Below are 20,251 nucleotides of genomic sequence, written 5' to 3' on the forward strand. Positions count from 1 at the left end.
AGTACCCCAAGATCCATGTCAGCACTGGAGAGGAATCCTCAGGTTCCGGCGGCGACTCCTCACAAGGTCTTAGGCCCCGGCATCGACGGGAGAGGAATCCCGACAGGCCCCCGAAGAACTCGCATGGGGACTGGCCTTTCCTGAGGCCACCAGAGCGGGTCCCTGAGGTCCCCGTCGTAAGTCGAGAGCACCTGCCGCAACTCGAGAAAATCCAGGAGGTTTTGCCCTCCAGGCGAGATGAGGCCCATTTCCGCTGAGGCTTCTCGAGGCTAATCACATCTAACCACTGGAACTTCCAAAGGGTCATTTACACCCTTGCTGCAACTCAAGAAGTTCCCCGACATACCCGTCACCACTCGAGAGGAAGCACGAGGGTCCCGCACACATCCAGGGGAGCCCCGTTTCCGCCTCCTAGCTCGAGATGAGGGATCCTTTCCCTGTTTCGTAGGGAAAGAATTCCCGGCGTTCCCGTCGCATCTCAAGAGGAGGCGCTCTCCACAGGAAAGGCGAGAGGAACTCCAGGGTCGTGCCACCATTCCAAGAGTCCCCCAGATGTGTCAGTCCATTCCAGAGGAACCTGATTTCCCTGCACTGCCTTGACTTTCAAGCCGAGGATCGACTCCCACCACGTGTGCACGTGGGACCGCCCTGTGGGAAAACCTCGTCGGAAAGCCTCGTGGGAAAGACTCGAGGGAAAACCATAGATCCTTTGATCCACGCGGCGGACTGCGTGACACTGCTGCTACCGCTCTGGAGGAAAGCGCAAGTGCATGCCCGCATTCGAGACGAGCACTGACTTCCCTGGGGAGACTCCAGAAGTACCCCAAGATACATGTCAGCACTGGAGAGGAATCCTCAGGTTCCGGCCCCGACTCCACACAAGGTCTTAGGCCCCGGCATCGACGGCAGAGGAATCCCGAGAGGCCCCCAAGGAACTCGCATCGGGACTGGCTTTTCCTGAGGCCACCAGAGCGGGTCCCTGAGGTCCCCGTCGTAAGTCGAGAGCACCTGCCGCAACTCGAGAAAATCCAGGAGGTTTTGCCCTCCAGGCGAGATGATGCCCATTTCCGCTGAGGCTTCTCAAGGCTAATCACATCTAAGCACTGGAACTTCCAAAGGGTCCTTCACACCCTTGCTGCAACTCAAGAAGTTCCCCGACATACCCTTCTACACTCCAGAGGAAGCACGAGGTCCCGCACACATCCAGGGGAGTCCCGTTTCCGCCTCCTAGCTCGAGATGAGGGATCCTTTCCCTGTTTCGTAGGGAAAGAATTCCCGGCGTTCCCGTCGCATCTCAAGAGGAGGCGCTCTCCACAGGAAAGGCGAGAGGAACTCCAGGGTCGTGCCACCATTCCAAGAGTCCCCCAGATGTGTCAGTCCATTCCAGAGGAACCTGTTTTCCCTGCACTGCCTTGACGTTCAAGCCGAGGATCGACTCCCACCACGTGTGCACGAGGGACAGCCCTGTGGGAAATCCTCGTGGGAAAGCCTCGTGGGAAAGACTCGAGGGAAAACCATAGATCCTTTGATCCACGCGGCGGACTGCGTGACACTGCTGCTACCGCTCTGGGGGAAAGCATAAGTGCATGCCCGCATTCGAGACGAGCACTGACTCCCCTGGGGAGACTCCAGAAGTACCCCAAGATCCATGTCAGCACTGGAGAGGAATCCTCAGGTTCCGGCCCCGATTCCACACAAGGTCTTAGGCCCTGGCATTGACGGCAGAGGAATCCCAAGAGGCCCCCGAGGAACTCGCATGGGGACTGGCCTTTCCTGAGGCCACCAGAGCGGGTCCCTGAGGTCCCCGACGTAAGTCGAGAGCACCTGCCGCAACTCGAGAAAATCCAGGAGGTTTTGCCCTCCAGGCGAGATGAGGCCCATTTCCTCTGAGGCTTCTCGAGGCTAATCACATCTAACCACTGGAACTTCCAAAGGGTCCTTCACACCCTTGCTGCAACTCAAGATGTTCCCCGTCATACACGTCTCCACTCGAGAGGAAGCACGAGGGTCCCGCACACATCCAGGGGAGCCCCGTTTCCGCCTCCTAGCTCGAGATGAGGGATCCTTTCCCTGTTTCGTAGGGAAAGAATTCCCGGCGTTCCCGTCGCATCTCAAGAGGCGCTCTCCACAGGAAAGTCGAGAGGAACTCCAGGGTCGTGCCACCATTCCAAGAGTCCCCCAGATGTGTCAGTCCATTCCAGAGGAACCTGTTTTCCCTGCACTGCCTTGACGTTCAATCCGAGGATCGAATCCCACCACGTGTGCACGTGGGACAGCCCTGTGGGAAATCCTCGTGGGAAAGCCTCGTGGGAAAGACTCGAGGGAAAACCATAGATCCTTTGATCCACGCGGCGGACTGCGTGACACTGCTGCTACCGCTCTGGGGGAAAGCGCAAGTGCATGCCCGCATTCGAGACGAGCACTGACTCCCCTGGGGAGACTCCAGAAGTTCCCCCAAGATCCATGTCAGCACTGGAGAGGAATCCTCAGGTTCCGGCCCCGACTCCACACAAGGTCTTAGGCCCCGGCATCGACGGCAGAGGAATCCCGAGAGGCCCCCGAGAAACTCGCATGAGGACTGGCCTTGCCTGAGGCCACCAGAGCGGGTCCCTGAGGTCCCCGTCGTAAGTCGAGAGCACCTGCCGCAACTCGAGAAAATCCAGGTGGTTTTGCCCTCCAGGCGAGATGAGGCCCATTTCCGCTGAGGCTTCTCGAGGCTAATCACATCTAACCACTGGAACTTCCAAAGGGTCCTTCAGACCCTTGCTGCAACTCAAGAAGTTCCCCGACATACCCGTCCCCACTCGAGAGGAAGCACGAGGGTCCCGTACACATCCAGGGGAGCCCCGTTTCCGCCTCCTAGCCCGAGATGAGGGATCCTTTCCCTGATTCGTAGGGAAAGAATTCCCGGCGTTCCCGTCGCATCTCAAGAGGCGCTCTCCACAGGAAAGGCGAGAGGAACTCCAAGGTCGTGCCACCCTTCAACGAGTCCCCCAGATGTGTCAGTCCATTCCAGAGGAACCTGTTTTCCCTGCACTGCCTTGACGTTCAAGCCGAGGATGGACTCCCAGCACGTGTGCACGTGGGACCGCCCTGTGGGAAAGCCTCCTCAGAAAGCCTCGTGGGAAAGACTCGAGGGAAAACCATAGATCCTTTGTTCCACGCGGCGGACTGCGTGAAACTGCTGCTACCGCTCTGGAGGAAAATGCAAGTGCATGCCCGCATTCGAGACGAGCACTGACTCCCCTGGGTGACTCCAGAAGTACCCCAAGATCCATGTCAGCACTGGAGAGGGATCCTCAGGTTCCGGCCCCGACTCCACACAAGGTCTTAGGCCCGGGCATCTACGGGAGAGGAATCCCGAGAGGCCCCCGAGGAACTCGCATGGGGACTGGCCTTGCCTGAGGCCACCAGAGCGGGTCCCTGAGGTCCCCGTCGTAAGTCGAGAGCACCTGCCGCAACTCGAGAAAATCCAGGTGGTTTTGCCCTCCAGGCGAGATGAGGCCCATTTCCGCTGAGGCTTCTCGAGGCTAATCACATCTAACCCCTGGAACTTCCAAAGGGTCCTTCACACCCTTGCTGCAACTCAAGAAGTTCCCCGACCTACCCGTCTCCACTCGAGAGGAAGCACGAGGGTCCCGCACACATCCAGGGGAGCCCCGTTTCCGCCTCCTAGCTCGAGATGAGGGATCCTTTACCTGTTTCGTAGGGAAAGAATTCCCGGCGTTCCCGTCGCATCTCAAGGAGAGGCGCTCTCCACAGGAAAGGCGAGAGGAACTCCAGGTTCGTGCCACCATTCCAAGAGTCCCCCAGATGTGTCAGTCCATTCCAGAGGAACCTGTTTTCCCTGCACTGCCTTGACGTTCAAGCCGAGGATCGACTCCCACCACGTATGCACGTGGGGCCGCCCTGTGGGAAAGCCTCGTGGGAAAGCCTCGTGGGAAACACTTGAGGGAAAAACATAGATCCTTTGATCCACGCGGCGGACTGCGTGACACTGCTGCTACCGCTCTGGAGGAAAGTGCAAGTGCATTCCCGCATTCGAGACGAGCACTGACTCCCCTGGGGAGACTCCAGAAGTACCCCAAGATCCATGTCAGCCCTGGAGAGGAATCCTCAGGTTCCGGCCCCAACTCCACACAAAGTCTTAGGCCCCGGCATCGACGGCAGAGGAAACCCAAGAGGCCCCTGAGGAACTCGCATGGGGACTGGCCTTTCCTGAGGCCACCAGAGCGGGTCCCTGAGGTCCCCGTCGTAAGTCGAGAGCACCTGCCTCAACTCGAGAAAGTCCAGGAGTTTTTGCCCTCCAGGCGAGATGAGGCCCATTTCCGCTGAGGCTTCTCGAGGCTAATCACATCTAACCACTGGAACTTCCAAAGGGTCCTTCACACCCTTGCTGCAACTCAAGAAGTTCCCCGATATACCCGTCTCCACTCGAGAGGAAGCACTAGGTTCCCGCACACATCCAGGGGAGCCCCGTTTCCGCCTCCTAGCTCGAGATGAGGGATCCTTTCCCTGTTTCGTAGGGAAAGAATTCCCGGCGTTCCCGTCGCATCTCAAGAGGCGCTCCCCACAGGAAAGGCGAGAGGAACTCCAGGGTCGTGCCACCCTTCAAAGAGTCCCCCAGATGTGTCAGTCCATTCCAGAGTAACCTGATTTCCCTGCACTGCCTTGACGTTCAAGCCGAGGATGGACTCCCAGCACGTGTGCACGTGGGACCGCCCTGTGGGAAAGCCTCGTCGGAAAGCCTAGTGGGAAAGACTCGAGGGAAAACCATAGATCCTTTGATCCACGCGGCGGACTGCGTGACACTGCTGCTACCGCTCTGCAGGAAAGCGCAAGTGCATGCCCGCATTCGAGACGAGGACTGACTCCCCTGGGGAGACTCCAGAATTACCCCAAGATCCATGTCAGCACTGCAGAGGAATCCTCAGGTTCCGGCCCCGACTCCACACAAGGTCTTAGGACTCGGCATCGACGGGAGAGGAATCCCGAGAGGCCCCCGAGGAACTCGCATGGGGACTGGCCTTTCCTGAGGCCACCAGAGCGGGTCCCTGAGGTCCCCGTCGTAAGTCGAGAGCACCTGCCGCAACTCGAGAAAATCCAGGAGGTTTTGCCCTCCAGGCGAGATGAGGCCCATTTCCGCTGAGGCTTCTCGAGGCTCATCACATCTAATCCCTGCAACGTCCAAAGGGTCCTTCACACCCTTGCTGCCACTCAAGAATTTCCCCGACCTACCCGTCTCCACTCGAGAGGAAGCACGTGGGTCCCGCACACATCCAGGGGAGACCCGTTTCCGAGTCCTAGCTCGAGATGAGGGATCCTTTCCCTGTTTCGTAGGGAAAGAATTCCCGGCGTTCCCGTCGCATCCCAAGAGGAGGCACTCTCCACAGGAAAGGCGAGAGGAACTCCAGGGTCGTGCCACCATTCCAAGAGTCCCCCAGATGTGTCAGTCCATTCCAGAGGAACCTGTTTTTCCTGCACTGCCTTGACGTTCAAGCCGAGGATCGACTCCCAACACGTGTGCACGTGGGACAGACCTGTGGGAAAGCCTCCTGGGAAAGCCTCCTGGGAAAGACTCGAGGGAAAACCATAGATCCTTTGATACACGCGGCGGACTGCGTGACACTGCTGCTACCGCTCTGGAGGAAAGCGCAAGTGCATGCCCGCATTCGAGACGAGGACTGACACCCCTGGGGAGACTCCAGAATTACCCCAAGATCCATGTCAGCACTGGAGAGGAATCCTCAGGTTCCGGCCCCGACTCCACAAAAGGTCTTAGGCCCCGGCATCGTAGTGAGAGGAATCCCGAGAGGCCCCCGAGGAACTCGCATGGGGACTGGCCTTTCCTGAGGCCACCAGAGCGGGTCCCTGAGGTCCCCGTCGTAAGTCGAGAGCACCTGCCGCAACTCGAGAAAATCCAGGAGGTTTTGCCCTCCAGGCGAGATGAGGCCCATTTCCCTGAAGCTTCTCGAGGCTAATCACATCTAACCACTGGAACTTCCAAAGGGTCCTTAACACCCTTGCTGCAACTCAAGAAGTTCCCCAACATAACCGTCTCCACTCGAGAGGAAGCACGTGGGGTCCCGCACACATCCAGGGAATCCCCGTTTCCCCCTCCTAGCTCGAGATGAGGGATCCTTTCCCTGTTTCGTAGGGAAAGAATTGCCGGCGTTCCCGTCGCATCTCAAGAGGAGGCGCTCTCCACAGGAAAGGCGAGAGGAACTCCAGGGTCGTGCCACCATTCCAAGAGACCCCCAGATATGTCAGTCCATTCCAGAGGAACCTGTTTTCCCTGCACTGCCTTGACCTTCAAGCTGAGGATCGACTCACACCACGTGTGCACGTGGGACAGCCCTGTGGGAAAGCCCCGTGGGAAAGCCTCGAGGGAAAGACTCGAGGGAAAACCATAGATCCTTTGATCCACGCGGCGGACTGCGTGACACTGCTGCTACCGCTCTGGAGGAAAGCGCATGTGCTTGCCCGCATTCGAGACGAGGACTGACTCCCCTGGGGAGACTCCAGAAGTACACCACGATCCATGTCTGCACTGGAGAGGAATCCTCAGGTTCCGGCCCCAACTCCACACAAGGTCTTAGTCCCCGGCATCGACGGGAGAGGAATCCCGAGAGGCCCCCGACGAACTCGCATGGGGACTGGCCTTTCCTGAGGCCACCAGAGCGGGTCCCTGAGGTCCCCGACGTAAGTCGAGAGCACCTGCCGCAACTCGAGAAAATACAGGAGGTTTTGCCCTCCAGGCGAGATGAGGCCCATTTCCGCTGAGGCTTCTCGAGGCTAATCACATCTAACCACTGGAACTTCCAAAGGGTCCTTCACACCCTTGCTGCAACTCAAGAAGTTCCCCGCCATACCCGTCTCCAATCGAGTGGAAGCACGAGGGACCCGCACACATCCAGAGGAGCCCCGTTTCTGCCTCCTAGCTCGAAATGAGGGATCCTTTCCCTGTTTCGTAGGGAAAGAATTCCCGGCGTTCCCGTCGCATCTCAAGAGGAGGCGCTCTCCACAGGAAAGGCGAGAGGAACTCCAGGGTCGTGCTACCATTCCAAGAGACCTCAGATGTTTCAGTCCATTCCAGAGGAACGTCTTTTCCCTGTACTGCCTTGACGTTCAAGCCGAGGATCGACTCCCACCACGTGTGCACGTGGGACAGCCCTGTGGGAAAGCCTCGTGGGACAGCCTCGTGGGAAAGACTTGAGGGAAAACCATAGATCCTTTGATCCACGCGGCGGACTGCGTGACACTGCTGCTACCGCTCTGGAGGAAAGCGCATGTGCATGCCCGCATTCGAGACGAGGACTGACTCCCCTGGGTAGACTCCAGAAGTTCCCCCAAGATCCATGTCAGCACTGGAGAGGAATCCTCAGGTTCCGGCCCCGACTCCATACAAGGTCTTAGGCCCCGGCATCGACGGCAGAGGAATCCCGAGAGGCCCCCGAGAAACTCGCATGAGGACTGGCCTTTCCTGAGGCCACCAGAGCGGGTCCCTGAGGTCCCCGTCGTAAGTCGAGAGCACCTGCCGCAACTCGAGAAAATCCAGGTGGTTTTGCCCTCCAGGCGAGATGAGGCCCATTTCCGCTGAGGATTCTCGAGGCTAATCACATCTAACCACTTGAACTTCCAAAGGGTCCTTCAGACCCTTGCTGCAACTCAAGAAGTTCCCCGACATACCCGTCCCCACTCGAGAGGAAGCACGAGGGTCCCGCACACATCCAGGGGAGCCCCGTTTCCGCCTCCTAGCCCGAGATGAGGGATCCTTTCCCTGATTCGTAGGGAAAGAATTCCCGGCGTTCCCGTCGCATCTCAAGAGGCGCTCTCCACAGGAAAGGCGAGAGGAACTCCAGGGTCGTGCCACCCTTCAACGAGTCCCCCAGATGTGTCAGTCCATTCCAGAGGAACCTGTTTTCCCTGCACTGCCTTGACGTTCAAGCCGAGGATGGACTCCCAGCACGTGTGCACGTGGGACCGCCCTGTGGGAAAGCCTCCTCGGAAAGCCTCGTGGGAAAGACTCGAGGGAAAACCATAGATCCTTTGTTCCACGCGGCGGACTGCGTGAAACTGCTGCTACCGCTCTGGAGGAAAATGCAAGTGCATGCCCGCATTCGAGACGAGCACTGACTCCCCTGGGGAGACTCCAGAATTACCCCAAGATCCATGTCAGCACTGGAGAGGAATCCTCAGGTTCCGGCCCCGACTCCACAAAAGGTCTTAGGCCCCGGCATCGTAGTGAGAGGAATCCCGAGAGGCCCCCGAGGAACTCGCATGGGGACTGGCCTTTCCTGAGGCCACCAGAGCGGGTCCCTGAGGTCCCCGTCGTAAGTCGAGAGCACCTGCCGCAACTCGAGAAAATCCAGGAGGTTTTGCCCTCCAGGCGAGATGAGGCCCATTTCCCTGAAGCTTCTCGAGGCTAATCACATCTAACCGCTGGAACTTCCAAAGGGTCCTTAACACCCTTGCTGCAACTCAAGAAGTTCCCCGACATACCCGTCTCCACTCGAGAGGAAGCACGTGGGGTCCCGCACACATCCAGGGGAGTCCCGTTTCCACCTCCTTGCTCGAGATGAGGGATCCTTTCCCTGTTTCGTAGGGAAAGAATTCCCGGCGTTCCCGTCGCATCTCAAGAGGAGGCGCTCTCCACAGGAAAGGGGAGAGGAACTCCAGAGTCGTGCCAGCATTCCAAGAGTCCCCCAGATGTGTCAGTCCATTCCAGAGGAACCTGTTTTCCCTGCACTGCCTTGACGTTCAAGCCGAGGATCGACTCCCAAAACGTGTGCACGTGGGACAGCCCTGTGGGAAAGCCTCTTGGGAAAGCCTCGTGGGAAAGACTCGAGGGAAAACCATAGATCCTTTGATCCACGCGGCGGACTGCGTGACACTGCTGCTACCGCTCTGGAGGAAAGCGCAAGTGCATGCCCGCATTCGAGACGAGGACTGACTCCCCTGGGGAGACTCCAGAAGTACCCCAAGATCCATGTCAGCACTGGAGAGGAATCCTCAGGTTCCGGCCCCGAATCCACACAAGGTCTTAGTCCCCGGCATCGACGGGAGAGGAATCCCGAGAGGCCCCCGAGGAACTCGCATGGGGACTGGCCTTTCCTAAGGCCAACAGAGCGGGTCCCTGAGGTCCCCGTCGTAAGTCGAGAGCACCTGCCGCAACTCGAGAAAATCCAGGAGGTTTTCCCCTCCAGGCGAGATGAGGCCCATTTCCGCTGAGGCTTCTCGAGGCTAATCACATCTAACCACTGGAACTTCCTAAGGGTCCTTCACACCCTTGCTGCAACTCAAGAAGTTCCCCGACATATCCGTCTCCACTCGAGAGGAAGCACGTGGAGTCCCGCACACATCCAGGGAATCCCCGTTTCCCCCTCCTAGCTCGAGATGAGGGATCCTTTCCCTGTTTCGTAGGGAAAGAATTGCCGGCGTTCCCGTCGCATCTCAAGAGGAGGCGCTCTCCACAGGAAAGGCGAGAGGAACTCCAGGGTCGTGCCACCATTCCAGGAGACCCCCAGATGTGTCAGTCCATTCCAGAGGAACCTGTTTTCCCTGCACTGCCTTGACCTTCAAGCTGAGGATCGACTCACACCACGTGTGCACGTGGGACAGCCCTGTGGGAAAGCCCCGTGGGAAAGCCTCGTGGGAAAGACTCGAGGGAAAACCATAGATCCTTTGATCCACGCGGAGGACTGCATGACACTGCTGCTACCGCTCTGGAGGAAAGCGCATGTGCTTGCCCGCATTCGAGACGAGGACTGACTCCCCTGGGGAGACTCCAGAAGTACACCAAGATCCATGTCAGCACTGGAGAGGAATCCTCAGGTTCCGGCCCCAACTCCACACAAGGTCTTAGTCCCCGGCATCGACGGGAGAGGAATCCCGAGAGGCCCCCGACGAACTCGCATGGGGATTGGCCTTTCCTGAGGCCACCAGAGCCGGTCCCTGAGGTCCCCGTCGTAAGTCGAGAGCACCTGCCGCAACTCGAGAAAATCCAGGAGGTTTTGCCCTCCAGGCGAGATGAGGCCCATTTCCGCTGAGGCTTCTCGAGGCTAATCACATCTAACCACTGGAACTTCCAAAGGGTCCTTCACACCCTTGCTGCAACTCAAGAAGTTCCCCGCCATACCCGTCTCCACTCGAGTGGAAGCACGAGGGACCCGCACACATCCAGAGGAGCCCCGTTTCCGCCTCCTAGCTCGAAATGAGGGATCCTTTCCCTGTTTCGTAGGGAAAGAATTCCCGGCGTTCCCGTCGCATCTCAAGAGGAGGCACTCTCCACAGGAAAGGCGAGAGGAACTCCAGGGTCGTGCCACCCTTCAACGAGTCCCCCAGATGTGTCAGTCCATTCCAGAGGAACCTGATTTCCCTGCACTGCCTTGACTTTCAAGCAGAGGATCGACTCCCACCACGTGTGCACGTGGGACCGCCCTGTGGGAAAACCTCGTCGGAAAGCCTCGTGGGAAAGACTCGAGGGAAAACCATAGATCCTTTGATCCACGCGGCGGACTGCGTGACACTGCTGCTACCGCTCTGGAGGAAAGCGCAAGTGCATGCCCGCATTCGAGACGAGCACTGACTTCCCTGGGGAGACTGCAGAAGTACCCCAAGATCCATGTCAGCACTGGAGAGGAATCTTCAGGTTCCGGCCCCGACTCCACACAAGGTCTTAGGCCCCGGCATCGACGGGAGAGGAATCTCGAGAGGCCCCCGAGGAACTCGCATGGGGACTGGCCTTTCCTGAGGCCACCAGAGCGGGTCCCTGAGGTCCTCTTCGTAAGTCGAGAGCACCTGCCGCAACTCGAGAAAATCCAGGAGGTTTTGCCCTCCAGGCCAGATGAGCCCCATTTCCGCTGAGGCTTCTCATGGCTAATCACATCTAACCACTGGAACTTCCAAAGGGTCCTTCACACCCTTGCTGCAACTCAAGAAGTTCCCCGACATACCCGTCGCCACTCGAGAGGAAGCACGAGGGTCCCGCACAGATCCAGGGGAGCCCCGATTCCGCCTCCTAGCTCGAGATGAGGGATCCTTTCCCTGTTTCGTAGGGAAAGAATTCCCGGCGTTCCCGTCGCATCTCAAGAGGAGGCGCTCTCCACAGGAAAGGCGAGAGGAACTCCAGGGTCGTGCCACCATTCCAAGAGTCCCCCAGATGTGTCAGTCCATTCCAGAGGAACCTGTTTTCCCTGCACTGCCTTGACGTTCAAGCCGAGGATCGACTCCCACCACGTGTGCACGTGGGACAGCCCTGTGGGAAAGCCTCGTGGGAAAGCCTCCTGGGAAAGACTCGAAGGAAAACCATAGATCCTTTGATCCATGCGCCGGACTGCGTGACACTGCTGCTACCGCTCTGGAGGAAAGCGCAAGTGCAGGCCCGCATTCGAGACGAGCACTGACTCCCCTGGGTAGACTCCAGAAGTTCCCCCAAGATCCATGTCAGCACTGGAGAGGAATCCTCAGGTTCCGGCCCCGACTCCACACAAGGTCTTAGGCCCCGGCATCGACGGCAGAGGAATCCCGAGAGGCCCCCGAGAAACTCGCATGAGGACTGGCCTTGCCTGAGGCCACCAGAGCGGGTCCCTGAGGTCCCCGTCGTAAGTCGAGAGCACCTGCCGCAACTCGAGAAAATCCAGGTGGTTTTGCCCTCCAGGCGAGATGAGGCCCATTTCCGCTGAGGCTTCTCGAGGCTAATCACATCTAACCACTGGAACTTCCAAAGGGTCCTTCAGACCCTTGCTGCAACTCAAGAAGTTCCCCGACATACCCGTCCCCACTCGAGAGGAAGCACGAGGGTCCCGCACACATCCAGGGGAGCCCCGTTTCCGCCTCCTAGCCCGAGATGAGGGATCCTTTCCCTGATTCGTAGGGAAAGAATTCCCGGCGTTCCCGTCGCATCTCAAGAGGCGCTCTCCACAGGAAAGGCGAGAGGAACTCCAGGGTCGTGCCACCCTTCAACGAGTCCCCCAGATGTGTCAGTCCATTCCAGAGGAACCTGTTTTCCCTGCACTGCCTTGACGTTCAAGCCGAGGATGGACTCCCAGCACGTGTGCACGTGGGACCGCCCTGTGGGAAAGCCTCCTCAGAAAGACTCGTGGGAAAGACTCGAGGGAAAACCATAGATCCTTTGATCCACGCGGCGGACTGGGTGACACTGCTGCTACCGCTCTGCAGGAAAGCGCAAGTGCATGCCCGCATTCGAGACGAGGACTGACTCCCCTGGGGAGACTCCAGAAGTTCCCCCAAGATCCATGTCAGCACTGGAGAGGAATCCTCAGGTTCCGGCCCCGACTCCACACAAGGTCTTAGGCCCCGGCATCGACGGCAGAGGAATCCCGAGAGGCCCCCGAGAAACTCGCATGAGGACTGGCCTTGCCTGAGGCCACCAGAGCGGGTCCCTGAGGTCCCCGTCGTAAGTCGAGAGCACCTGCCGCAACTCGAGAAAATCCAGGTGGTTTTGCCCTCCAGGCGAGATGAGGCCCATTTCCGCTGAGGCTTCTCGAGGCTAATCACATCTAACCCCTGGAACTTCCAAAGGGTCCTTCACACCCTTGCTGCAACTCAAGAAGTTCCCCGACCTACCCGTCTCCACTCGAGAGGAAGCACGAGGGTCCCGCACACATCCAGGGGAGCCCCGTTTCCGCCTCCTAGCTCGAGATGAGGGATCCTTTACCTGTTTCGTAGGGAAAGAATTCCCGGCGTTCCCGTCGCATCTCAAGGAGAGGCGCTCTCCACAGGAAAGGCGAGAGGAACTCCAGGTTCGTGCCACCATTCCAAGAGTCCCCCAGATGTGTCAGTCCATTCCAGAGGAACCTGTTTTCCCTGCACTGCCTTGACGTTCAAGCCGAGGATCGACTCCCACCACGTATGCACGTGGGGCCGCCCTGTGGGAAAGCCTCGTGGGAAAGCCTCGTGGGAAACACTTGAGGGAAAAACATAGATCCTTTGATCCACGCGGCGGACTGCGTGACACTGCTGCTACCGCTCTGGAGGAAAGTGCAAGTGCATTCCCGCATTCGAGACGAGCACTGACTCCCCTGGGGAGACTCCAGAAGTACCCCAAGATCCATGTCAGCCCTGGAGAGGAATCCTCAGGTTCCGGCCCCAACTCCACACAAAGTCTTAGGCCCCGGCATCGACGGCAGAGGAAACCCAAGAGGCCCCCGAGGAACTCGCATGGGGACTGGCCTTTCCTGAGGCCACCAGAGCGGGTCCCTGAGGTCCCCGTCGTAAGTCGAGAGCACCTGCCTCAACTCGAGAAAGTCCAGGAGTTTTTGCCCTCCAGGCGAGATGAGGCCCATTTCCGCTGAGGCTTCTCGAGGCTAATCACATCTAACCACTGGAACTTCCAAAGGGTCCTTCACACCCTTGCTGCAACTCAAGAAGTTCCCCGATATACCCGTCTCCACTCGAGAGGAAGCACTAGGTTCCCGCACACATCCAGGGGAGCCCCGTTTCCGCCTCCTAGCTCGAGATGAGGGATCCTTTCCCTGTTTCGTAGGGAAAGAATTCCCGGCGTTCCCGTCGCATCTCAAGAGGCGCTCCCCACAGGAAAGGCGAGAGGAACTCCAGGGTCGTGCCACCCTTCAAAGAGTCCCCCAGATGTGTCAGTCCATTCCAGAGTAACCTGATTTCCCTGCACTGCCTTGACGTTCAAGCCGAGGATGGACTCCCAGCACGTGTGCACGTGGGACCGCCCTGTGGGAAAGCCTCGTCGGAAAGCCTCGTGGGAAAGACTCGAGGGAAAACCATAGATCCTTTGATCCACGCGGCGGACTGCGTGACACTGCTGCTACCGCTCTGCAGGAAAGCGCAAGTGCATGCCCGCATTCGAGACGAGGACTGACTCCCCTGGGGAGACTCCAGAATTACCCCAAGATCCATGTCAGCACTGCAGAGGAATCCTCAGGTTCCGGCCCCGACTCCACACAAGGTCTTAGGACTCGGCATCGACGGGAGAGGAATCCCGAGAGGCCCCCGAGGAACTCGCATGGGGACTGGCCTTTCCTGAGGCCACCAGAGCGGGTCCCTGAGGTCCCCGTCGTAAGTCGAGAGCACCTGCCGCAACTCGAGAAAATCCAGGAGGTTTTGCCCTCCAGGCGAGATGAGGCCCATTTCCGCTGAGGCTTCTCGAGGCTCATCACATCTAATCCCTGCAACGTCCAAAGGGTCCTTCACACCCTTGCTGCAACTCAAGAAGTTCCCCGACCTACCCGTCTCCACTCGAGAGGAAGCACGTGGGTCCCGCACACATCCAGGGGAGCCCCGTTTCCGCCTCCTAGCTCGAGATGAGGGATCCTTTCCCTGTTTCGTAGGGACAGAATTCCCGGCGTTCCCGTCGCATCTCAAGAGGAGGCACTCTCCACAGGAAAGGCGAGAGGAACTCCAGGGTCGTGCCACCATTCCAAGAGTCCCCCAGATGTGTCAGTCCATTCCAGAGGAACCTGTTTTTCCTGCACTGCCTTGACGTTCAAGCCGAGGATCGACTCCCACCACGTGTGCACGTGGGACAGACCTGTGGGAAAGCCTCCTGGGAAAGCCTCCTGGGAAAGACTCGAGGGAAAACCATAGATCCTTTGATACACGCGGCGGACTGCGTGACACTGCTGCTACCGCTCTGGAGGAAAGCGCAAGTGCATGCCCGCATTCGAGACGAGGACTGACACCCCTGGGGAGACTCCAGAATTACCCCAAGATCCATGTCAGCACTGGAGAGGAATCCTCAGGTTCCGGCCCCGACTCCACAAAAGGTCTTAGGCCCCGGCATCGTAGTGAGAGGAATCCCGAGAGGCCCCCGAGGAACTCGCATGGGGACTGGCCTTTCCTGAGGCCACCAGAGCGGGTCCCTGAGGTCCCCGTCGTAAGTCGAGAGCACCTGCCGCAACTCGAGAAAATCCAGGAGGTTTTGCCCTCCAGGCGAGATGAGGCCCATTTCCCTGAAGCTTCTCGAGGCTAATCACATCTAACCACTGGAACTTCCAAAGGGTCCTTAACACCCTTGCTGCAACTCAAGAAGTTCCCCAACATAACCGTCTCCACTCGAGAGGAAGCACGTGGGGTCCCGCACACATCCAGGGAATCCCCGTTTCCCCCTCCTAGCTCGAGATGAGGGATCCTTTCCCTGTTTCGTAGGGAAAGAATTGCCGGCGTTCCCGTCGCATCTCAAGAGGAGGCGCTCTCCACAGGAAAGGCGAGAGGAACTCCAGGGTCGTGCCACCATTCCAAGAGACCCCCAGATATGTCAGTCCATTCCAGAGGAACCTGTTTTCCCTGCACTGCCTTGACCTTCAAGCTGAGGATCGACTCCCACCACGTGTGCACGTGGGACAGCCCTGTGGGAAAGCCCCGTGGGAAAGCCTCGTGGGAAAGACTCGAGGGAAAACCATAGATCCTTTGATCCACGCGGCGGACTGCGTGACACTGCTGCTACCGCTCTGGAGGAAAGCGCATGTGCTTGCCCGCATTCGAGACGAGGACTGACTCCCCTGGGGAGACTCCAGAAGTACACCACGATCCATGTCTGCACTGGAGAGGAATCCTCAGGTTCCGGCCCCAACTCCACACAAGGTCTTAGTCCCCGGCATCGACGGGAGAGGAATCCCGAGAGGCCCCCGACGAACTCGCATGGGGACTGGCCTTTCCTGAGGCCACCAGAGCGGGTCCCTGAGGTCCCCGACGTAAGTCGAGAGCACCTGCCGCAACTCGAGAAAATACAGGAGGTTTTGCCCTCCAGGCGAGATGAGGCCCATTTCCGCTGAGGCTTCTCGAGGCTAATCACATCTAACCACTGGAACTTCCAAAGGGTCCTTCACACCCTTGCTGCAACTCAAGAAGTTCCCCGCCATACCCGTCTCCAATCGAGTGGAAGCACGAGGGACCCGCACACATCCAGAGGAGCCCCGTTTCTGCCTCCTAGCTCGAAATGAGGGATCCTTTCCCTGTTTCGTAGGGAAAGAATTCCCGGCGTTCCCGTCGCATCTCAAGAGGAGGCGCTCTCCACAGGAAAGGCGAGAGGAACTCCAGGGTCGTGCTACCATTCCAAGAGACCTCAGATGTTTCAGTCCATTCCAGAGGAACGTCTTTTCCCTGTACTGCCTTGACGTTCAAGCCGAGGATCGACTCCCACCACGTGTGCACGTGGGACAGCCCTGTGGGAAAGCCTCGTGGGACAGCCTCGTGGGAAAGACTTGAGGGAAAACCATAGATCCTTTGATCCACGCGGCGGACTGCGTGACACTGCTGCTACCGCTCTGGAGGAAAGCGCATGTGCATGCCCGCATTCGAGATGAGGACTGACTCCCCTGGGTAGACTCCAGAAGTTCCCCCAAGATCCATGTCAGCACTGGAGAGGAATCCTCAGGTTCCGGCCCCGACTCCATACAAGGTCTTAGGCCCCGGCATCGACGGCAGAGGAATCCCGAGAGGCCCCCGAGAAACTCGCATGAGGACTGGCCTTTCCTGAGGCCACCAGAGCGGGTCCCTGAGGTCCCCGTCGTAAGTCGAGAGCACCTGCCGCAACTCGAGAAAATCCAGGTGGTTTTGCCCTCCAGGCGAGATGAGGCCCATTTCCGCTGAGGATTCTCGAGGCTAATCCCATCTAACCACTTGAACTTCCAAAGGGTCCTTCAGACCCTTGCTGCAACTCAAGAAGTTCCCCGACATACCCGTCCCCACTCGAGAGGAAGCACGAGGGTCCCGCACACATCCAGGGGAGCCCCGTTTCCGCCTCCTAGCCCGAGATGAGGGATCCTTTCCCTGATTCGTAGGGAAAGAATTCCCGGCGTTCCCGTCGCATCTCAAGAGGCGCTCTCCACAGGAAAGGCGAGAGGAACTCCAGGGTCGTGCCACCCTTCAACGAGTCCCCCAGATGTGTCAGTCCATTCCAGAGGAACCTGTTTTCCCTGCACTGCCTTGACGTTCAAGCCGAGGATGGACTCCCAGCACGTGTGCACGTGGGACCGCCCGGTGGGAAAGCCTCCTCGGAAAGCCTCGTGGGAAAGACTCGAGGGAAAACCATAGATCCTTTGTTCCACGCGGCGGACTGCGTGAAACTGCTGCTACCGCTCTGGAGGAAAATGCAAGTGCATGCCCGCATTCGAGACGAGCACTGACTCCCCTGGGGAGACTCCAGAATTACCCCAAGATCCATGTCAGCACTGGAGAGGAATCCTCAGGTTCCGGCCCCGACTCCACAAAAGGTCTTAGGCCCCGGCATCGTAGTGAGAGGAATCCCGAGAGGCCCCCGAGGAACTCGCATGGGGACTGGCCTTTCCTGAGGCCACCAGAGCGGGTCCCTGAGGTCCCCGTCGTAAGTCGAGAGCACCTGCCGCAACTCGAGAAAATCCAGGAGGTTTTGCCCTCCAGGCGAGATGAGGCCCATTTCCCTGAAGCTTCTCGAGGCTAATCACATCTAACCGCTGGAACTTCCAAAGGGTCCTTAACACCCTTGCTGCAACTCAAGAAGTTCCCCGACATACCCGTCTCCACTCGAGAGGAAGCACGTGGGGTCCCGCACACATCCAGGGGAGTCCCGTTTCCACCTCCTTGCTCGAGATGAGGGATCCTTTCCCTGTTTCGTAGGGAAAGAATTCCCGGCGTTCCCGTCGCATCTCAAGAGGAGGCGCTCTCCACAGGAAAGGGGAGAGGAACTCCAGAGTCGTGCCAGCATTCCAAGAGTCCCCCAGATGTGTCAGTCCATTCCAGAGGAACCTGTTTTCCCTGCACTGCCTTGACGTTCAAGCCGAGGATCGACTCCCAAAACGTGTGCACGTGGGACAGCCCTGTGGGAAAGCCTCTTGGGAAAGCCTCGTGGGAAAGACTCGAGGGAAAACCATAGATCCTTTGATCCACGCGGCGGACTGCGTGACACTGCTGCTACCGCTCTGGAGGAAAGCGCAAGTGCATGCCCGCATTCGAGACGAGGACTGACTCCCCTGGGGAGACTCCAGAAGTACCCCAAGATCCATGTCAGCACTGGAGAGGAATCCTCAGGTTCCGGCCCCGAATCCACACAAGGTCTTAGTCCCCGGCATCGACGGGAGAGGAATCCCGAGAGGCCCCCGAGGAACTCGCATGGGGACTGGCCTTTCCTAAGGCCAACAGAGCGGGTCCCTGAGGTCCCCGTCGTAAGTCGAGAGCACCTGCCGCAACTCGAGAAAATCCAGGAGGTTTTCCCCTCCAGGCGAGATGAGGCCCATTTCCGCTGAGGCTTCTCGAGGCTAATCACATCTAACCACTGGAACTTCCTAAGGGTCCTTCACACCCTTGCTGCAACTCAAGAAGTTCCCCGACATATCCGTCTCCACTCGAGAGGAAGCACGTGGAGTCCCGCACACATCCAGGGAATCCCCGTTTCCCCCTCCTAGCTCGAGATGAGGGATCCTTTCCCTGTTTCGTAGGGAAAGAATTGCCGGCGTTCCCGTCGCATCTCAAGAGGAGGCGCTCTCCACAGGAAAGGCGAGAGGAACTCCAGGGTCGTGCCACCATTCCAGGAGACCCCCAGATGTGTCAGTCCATTCCAGAGGAACCTGTTTTCCCTGCACTGCCTTGACCTTCAAGCTGAGGATCGACTCACACCACGTGTGCACGTGGGACAGCCCTGTGGGAAAGCCCCGTGGGAAAGCCTCGTGGGAAAGACTCGAGGGAAAACCATAGATCCTTTGATCCACGCGGCGGACTGCATGACACTGCTGCTACCGCTCTGGAGGAAAGCGCATGTGCTTGCCCGCATTCGAGACGAGGACTGACTCCCCTGGGGAGACTCCAGAAATACACCAAGATCCATGTCAGCACTGGAGAGGAATCCTCAGGTTCCGGCCCCAACTCCACACAAGGTCTTAGTCCCCGGCATCGACGGGAGAGGAATCCCGAGAGGCCCCCGACGAACTCGCATGGGGATTGGCCTTTCCTGAGGCCACCAGAGCCGGTCCCTGAGGTCCCCGTCGTAAGTCGAGAGCACCTGCCGCAACTCGAGAAAATCCAGGAGGTTTTGCCCTCCAGGCGAGATGAGTCCCATTTCCGCTGAGGCTTCTCGAGGCTAATCACATCTAACCACTGGAACTTCCAAAGGGTCCTTCACACCCTTGCTGCAACTCAAGAAGTTCCCCGCCATACCCGTCTCCACTCGAGTGGAAGCACGAGGGACCCGCACACATCCAGAGGAGCCCCGTTTCCGCCTCCTAGCTCGAAATGAGGGATCCTTTCCCTGTTTCGTAGGGAAAGAATTCCCGGCGTTCCCGTCGCATCTCAAGAGGAGGCGCTCTCCACAGGAAAGGCGAGAGGAACTCCAGGGTCGTGCTACCATTCCAAGAGACCCCAGATGTTTCAGTCCATTCCAGAGGAACGTCTCTTCCCTGTACTGCCTTGACGTTCAAGCCGAGGATCGACTCCCACCACGTGTGCACGTGGGACAGCCCTGTGGGAAAGCCTCGTGGGACAGCCTCGTGGGAAAGACTTGAGGGAAAACCATAGATCCTTTGATCCACGCGGCGGACTGCGTGACACTGCTGCTACCGCTCTGGAGGAAAGCGCATGTGCATGCCCGCATTCGAGACGAGGACTGACTCCCCTGGGGAGACTCCAGAAGTACACCAAGATCCATGTCAGCACTGGAGAGGAATCCTCAGGTTCCGGCCCCGACTCCACACAAGGTCTTAGGCCCCGGCATCGACGGGAGAGGAATCCCGAGAGGCCCTCGAGGAACTCGCATGGGGACTGGCCTTTCCTGAGGCCACCAGAGCGGGTCCCTGAGGTCCCCGTCGTAAGTCGAGAGCACCTGTCGCAACTCGAGAAAATCCAGGAGGTTTTGCCCTCCAGGCGAGATGAGGCCCATTTCCGCTGAGGCTTCTCGAGGCTAATCACATCTAACCACTGGAACTTCCTAAGGGTCCTTCACACCCTAGCTGCAACTCAAGAAGTTCCCCGACCTACCCGTCTCCACTCGAGAGGAAGCACGAGGGTCCCGCACACATCCAGGAGAGCCCCGTTTCCGCCTCCTAGCTCGAGATGAGGGATCCTTTCCCTGTTTCGTAGGGAAAGAATTCCCGGTGTTCCCGTCGCATCTCAAGAGGAGGCGCTCTCCACAGGAAAGGCGAGAGGAACTCCAGGGTCGTGCCACCATTCCAAGAGTCCCCCAGATGTGTCAGTCCATTTCAGAGGAACCTGTTTTCCCTGCACTGCCTCGACGTTCAAGCCGAGGATCGACTCCCACCACGTGTGCACGTGGGACAGCCCTGTGGGAAAGCCT

The sequence above is a fragment of the Ovis canadensis genome, chromosome 10 (assembly GCF_042477335.2).
Source record: "Ovis canadensis isolate MfBH-ARS-UI-01 breed Bighorn chromosome 10, ARS-UI_OviCan_v2, whole genome shotgun sequence".
Taxonomy (NCBI): domain Eukaryota; kingdom Metazoa; phylum Chordata; class Mammalia; order Artiodactyla; family Bovidae; genus Ovis; species Ovis canadensis.